Consider the following 6,670-nt stretch of genomic DNA (forward strand, 5'->3'; position numbering starts at 1 on the left):
CAAGCGGATGAAGCTCCATGATGAACATTGATGACCTCTTATCACACCATCTACGGATTCAATGGAGCGGCCACGAAGCCCTTGGGAGACATTGTGTTACAGGTTAACGCAGGGCCCATGAAGCTGGATACCCGATTCAGTGTGGTGGATACCCCTTCCCCCTACAATGCCATTATTGGACGACAATGGGTACACAAGCTCAAAGGAGTTGCGGCAACATACCACCAGTACCTCAGATTTCCAACACCTGAGGGAATCATGGAGATCAAGGGAGATCGAATCGCTACACGAGAATGCCAGGCCACTCAGGATCATATCAACAATGAGCAAGAAGAACAGCGAAAAATCCGAAGAGTAAGAAATCAAGAAACCACGAAAGAGAAAGCCGTAGACCTATTCCTTAAGGAAACTACAGGAAAAGGCTTGACGAAAGAGGGTAATGTCCGAGGCTCGGAAACAAGTACCTCAACAATCAACAAAGAGCAGAAACACGCCAAATAGCAATTAAAGAGCGCCCCAGTCCTCGGAAACCCAAGCCTATGTTCACACCAGTGGAACCCACAAAGGAAATCAACATAGGAACGGAAGAAGACCCGAAGATGGTCAAAATTGGGACCATCATGGGCGGGAGAGAACATTCCTTAACCAAATTACTTAAGGAATATGCGGATGTGTTCGCCTGGAAGTTAGGAGATATGCCGGGGATTGACCCAAAAGTAATCCAACATGAACTACGCATCAAACAGGGCACGCCCCCGTTCAGGCAGAAAATACGAAAAGTGGCTCCAGAATATCATGAGGCGGTAGAAACAGAACTTCGGAAGCTACTATGCAGGATTTATCAAGGAAGTCAAGTACCCTACCTGGATATCCAACATGGTCATTGTTCCTAAGAAAAATGGAGGGGTTAGAATATGCATCGACTTTACTAATCTCAACAAGGCATGTCCAAAGGACTATCCCCTGCCGAGCATAGATCAACTGGTTGAAGCAGTTGAAGGATACGAGGAGCTGTCGTTTATGGACGGATACTCTGGTTACAACCAAGTAGCCCTGGCAGAAGAAGATCAGCACACACACATTCTATACACCACATGGCCTTTATTGCTATACCAGAATGCCTTTCGGGCTCCGAAACGCAGGGGCAACATACCAAAGGATGGTCGATGCTATCTTCAAACCATGGATTGGAGGAACCCTAGAAGTCTACGTGGACGACATGCTCGTCAAAAGCAAGCTGCGTAAAAATCACCACCAGGACCTGAGGAATATCTTCAATGCAATGAGACAGCATCACATGAAAGTAAATCCGGAGAAATGTACTTTCGGTGTCACCTCGGGGAAGTTCCTCGGTTATCTGGTGACGAAAAGGGGCATCGAGGTAGACCCAGCTAAGATTCAAGCCATAGTAGAGATGCCGTCACCAAAGAATCTGAAGGAAGTGCAGAAGCTCAATGGGTCCATAGCAGCGTTGGGCAGATTTATTGCACGGTCTTCGGACAAGTGCAAACATTTCTTCAATATTCTTAAAAAGGGAGCAGGTTCGAATGGACCGCCGAATGCGAGGAAGCATTCCAAAGGATCAAAGAACATCTAGCTTCAATCCCATCCTGCAGAAGCCAGACCCTGATGAAGTTTTGGCACTGTACATAGCAGCAACGGAGGACGCAGTCAGCGCGGTATTAGTCAAAACCAATACAAAGATAGAACAGCCTATCTATTACGTCAGCAAGACACTCAATTCCGCGGAAAGAAATTATACTAAGATTGAACAACTCATCCTCGCACTGGTATGGGCTACCCAAAAACTGAGAACCTACTTCCTAACTCACTTCGTCAGGGTACCATGCAAAGCACCATTGGAAGCAGTCCTCAAAAGCACGGGAAAAGTGGGCCGAATAGCCAAATGGAACACCCATCTGGACCAATTCAACATCATTCATGAAATTCAACATTCTCAGAAGTCCCAAGTTCTGGCAGATTTCTTAGCAGACCTCCCTCTAGACAACGACGAAGAGATTAAGGGAATACCGGAAGCCGAGGAAGCAATCAAGGATCCAATGGATATCCTCGAACCTGCGAGTCATAGACAATGGGAAGTCTTCGTCGACGGATCTAAAAATAAGGAAGGAGCAGGAATAGGTATTGTCATTATCACCCCAACTGGAGAAAGGATCATACAGGCACTTAGATTGGAATTCAAAGAGCATACCAATAACATTGTTGAATACGAAGGTCGTACATGCCCTACGTATAATAATAGAGATGGGGGTAACCGATGTAAGGCTGACAAGTGATTCGCAGCTGGTCATACGGCAAATTGGGCTCGAATATAATGTGTACGATGACACCCTTTCAGCTTACATGGCATTGGTCCAAACATTGGCATCACAAATCCCGAACATTAAGTTCCGGCACTTATGCAGAAGGGACCTCAGGCACGCGGATGCCCTAGCATACATATCATCCATGCTGAGGGATAAAAATGCCGAAGGTATTAAAATAGCAAGGGTATACGAGCCTTCGATTGCATCTCAATTCTCCTTCGCTACCAATCAAGATACGATGGAAGAATATATCGAAGACCAGGTAGGAGAAGACATCCATAATGACTTTGATGAAGAAGACATCTTGTCAAAAGCAAATCAAGACGAAGATTTCAGCAACGAAGATGACTGGAGGGTGACAATACATGCCTTCCTCGACAAAGGAAGCCTACCTGCGGATCGGAATCAAGCTAGGAAGATGCTCTCCAAAGTGGGAAGATACGATCTTCGGGAGGGGGTCCTGTATAGAAAATCCTTCCTCGGACCATTACTACGCTGCTTGTCCCGGAAAGAAGGGCATCGAATTCTAAATGATATCCATTATGGTGACGCAGGGAATCATAGCGGTATGAGATCACTAGCTGACAAGGCAAAAACGCAAGGATATTACTGGCCGACCATGATACAAGATGCTGCGAGGATGTCCCGACGATGCGAAGAATGTCAGCGCTTCGCGAGAAAAATCCACGCGCCGGCAACAATGTTAAACTCTGTCGATAGCCCGTGGCCATTTGCAAAATGGGGAGTAGACATCGTCGGGCCTTTCATCGAAGGATCAAGGAAGAGACGATTTTTGATAGTAGCCACGGACTACTTCAGTAAATGGGTGGAGGCTAAGGCCTTGGCCAGGATCAGAGACGCGGATGTGTTCACTTTCATATTCCAGAACATCATTTGCAGATTTGGTATACCTACTGAAATTGTATCTGATAACAGCAAGCAATTACAGGGAAAAAATATAGACATGCTCTTCGACACCTTCAAAATAAGAAAGAACAAGTCCACCCCCTTATACCCTCAAAGCAACGGACAAGCGGAAGCTACCAACAAGACCCTCGCCCTTATACTCAAAAAACAATTAGACGAGCATAAGGGAAGATGGTGCGAACAACTGCACAATGTCTTATGGGCATACAGGACAACACGAAGGTCCGCTACCGGGGAATCCTCGTTTCTTCTTACTTATGGAGCTGAAGCAGTCATACCTACGGAAATCCTCATGCCAACCACGAAGACCGAAGCCTGGGAGAAAAACCTCACAACAGATATGATGTTAGAAAGGTTGGACGACTTGGAAGGAAGAAGGGAAGTAGCATTGCAAAAGATGGAAAATTATCAACGAAGACTAGCAAGGGAGTACAACAAAAAGGTAAAGCTACGAAATTTTGTAGAGGGACAGTATGTGTTGAGAACAATCCCACGATATCAGCAAGAAAAGAAATGGGGAAAGTTAGCACCTACATGGGGAGGACCGTTTATGATCCACGACATTGCGGGTAATGGTTCCTACTACCTTCGTAATCTAAAAGGTGAGGTCCTCCGGCATCCTTGGAATGCTAAATGGCTCAAACCATACTTCCCATAGAAGCAACGCAGATTTGAATCTGCTGGGAGTGTACCAGAAGAAGAAAGGAGCCTAACCGCCCCACATGTTTCTATCTCTGGAAGAGGAATTGCAGACCTCAACTTATCAATTAAACAAGCTTTCAAATTATCAAGTCAGTGGAATCTACCTACAATATTGGGGAAAGTAGTTAATCTACAATCTCTCAGGGCTCCCCCATCAGTATCCATAAGTGTAGGACCAGGGGGAAGGCACCCAGCAGAAAGAGATACCCAACCAATCTTAAGGCAACGGGTCGACGGAATGGGTGCGTACATATTTTACATCCTATATCCTAGAACGTTGCCCCGGCCCCCACCGTCTGGGAATCCTCTGGCCCAGGATTTGCCAGCGGGGTGACAGGTCTCAAGACGATCACGAAGGTACCTTCCTTCAGTATCGCACTCAAAAACACTTAACAACTTTTGTTTTGATTTTTCACAAACTTAAAATACAAACAATTAAAATAACATTGTAGGTATATCAAGAAGAGGATTCATTTCATAAAGGGTGATTACAAGAAGTGAACGGCCAAAGTCAAGGATACACAATCAAAAAACATCCTTGTTACATGGTTACAAAAAATATAATTATGCCGCGGACCCTACAGAACGCTGCGATCTCTACCTAGTTGGCGGTCCCGTCGTCAGGATTATTCCGAAGACTTGATGGGACGCTCCCACCAGAAGAGGGGCCTGAGGAGCTAGGCAATGCAGCAGGAACGGGACGACGAGGATCTTGTTCGTCTCCAGCCAATTGACAACGAGCCTTATGTTTAATAACTGTTGTCCGCTGTTGGGCTTGGGATAATAACGAAGATAGCCGATTCACTTCTCTGGAAGCAGCACCAACGGCCTCCTCGCGGGTGGCTGCTAAATTCTTTAAGTGATTGGTTTGTTCCTCTTGCTGTGCTAAGGAAGATTGAGCCTTTTCAAGTTCTTCATTTGTGACGCGAAGGCGTCCCTCGAGCTCTGAAAAAGACAACACCACGGAGTTAGCGTAGAAAAAAAACAAGATCACACTCGATGAATTGGGATTATACCTTCGACACAAGCCGAAGCCTCTTCATACTCATTAACAACCGCATCTCGCGCTTCATCAAGATGATCATATTCCGCGGATAATTTCTTATAGTCTACTTGAAGGTTGGTGAGAGTAAATTGACAGGCATCTAATTCTACCTGCTTCATCGAGTCCATATGACGAAGGTGGTCGACCTCTTTATTTATCTCTGAGACCCCTTTGCTGAGTCTGTACATGCACACTTCAAGATTCCTTTCAGACTCAGCAAGACGAGCTACATCGGCACGAGACGCGGAAAGAGCATTGCTGAGAGCGTAGACTTCAGCACGAGCATCATCTCGTTCCCTGGAAAGACCGAGCATATTATCTTGGATCCCTGAAAGAGACATGGATTGCGCCGTCTGTAATTCTTCTTCCAATAGCTGAATCCTAGATTCCAACAAGGAAGTACGCTCACGGGCTTCCCGCAGATTATCACTGGTCCACAGCAGTGTGCCATTAAATAAAGCACGATCATGGTTGTACAGATTTTGCATGTCGACCATCTGAACATGCCGCGCGCGCCATACCTCAGCCCGAGCATCCCATTTCTTAGCCTCACTCTTAATCTTCTCAACCAAATCTCTAATACGAGATTTTTGCCGAGCTCTTTCGTTTCGAAGCCATATCAGCTCGGGGACGCCACCCACTGGAGATAGGGTGGGGAGACTCAGACAGAACAACTAAGAATAAAGAATGACGACATACGGCGAGGGAAAAGAACCAAACCTGTGAAAGTGGAAACTTGGCTACGAGTTTGCTCTAACTCAGCGCGCACTGCAACAAGTTCTGAACGAAGATCAGCCTCTGCTTCACCCAGCTTTTCTTTCTCCTTAAGGCTTTTCTTCAGCTCTTCTATTTCCACCTCAGCCGCAGATAATTCCTTTTCCCGGTGACGAAGCTTAGCCTCGAGCTTCAGAGATTTCGCTTTAAAGAACTGATACAGCACGTGGTTGCAATGCTCGCTCCTCATCATCTACACATCAAGATGACAAAACATTATTCAACCGAAGCGTCCGTTCTCACGTACAAGCATGTACGAAAATTTACCTCCAGCACACTGCTGCGGGAAGCCATATTGATACCCGTCGGCAATAGCCATCATATCGGCAACGGAAGTAGGAGGCTCCGGTACGAGGGTAGCTTCGGGAACAGTCAACCTTTTTCCCCAGGCTTCAGACACCTGCGCCTTCGAAGACATCTCCATCATGCGACGGGTATACGCGGTTGATTCCTTTTCCCCAACAACCAAGGAGCGGGATGAGAGACAAACAGAAGATTCTTCTCCTTAAACCAACTCATGATGGCGTCCTCACCCTCAGACATCGGCGACTGGGGAAGACTATCGGCGGGCGCGTCAACAACAGATTTTCCTTTCTCTGACTCGACCCCCTCAGCAGAATGTTGGCATGCTCCTCCGCGCCTACATGCACAGCAGGCTCCTCCACCAACACCTCCTACAGTAGCATCCCCATTACCATCACCACCAAGAACATCCCAATCATCATTAGGGGAAAGTAAAGAGAAGTCCTCGGGAAAATCGAGGGCTTCGTCAAAGAACTCCCCCGTGGAATACATCCGATCGAAAGAAAATTCTTGAGAAGTGGGAAGGGTATCCGCGACATCACCAGCAGGGACGGAAACATCCCCGATGACAACATCATCCGCCACACATCTT

The sequence above is a fragment of the Papaver somniferum genome, chromosome 6 (genome assembly GCF_003573695.1).
Source record: "Papaver somniferum cultivar HN1 chromosome 6, ASM357369v1, whole genome shotgun sequence".
In the NCBI taxonomy this organism is placed as follows: domain Eukaryota; kingdom Viridiplantae; phylum Streptophyta; class Magnoliopsida; order Ranunculales; family Papaveraceae; genus Papaver; species Papaver somniferum.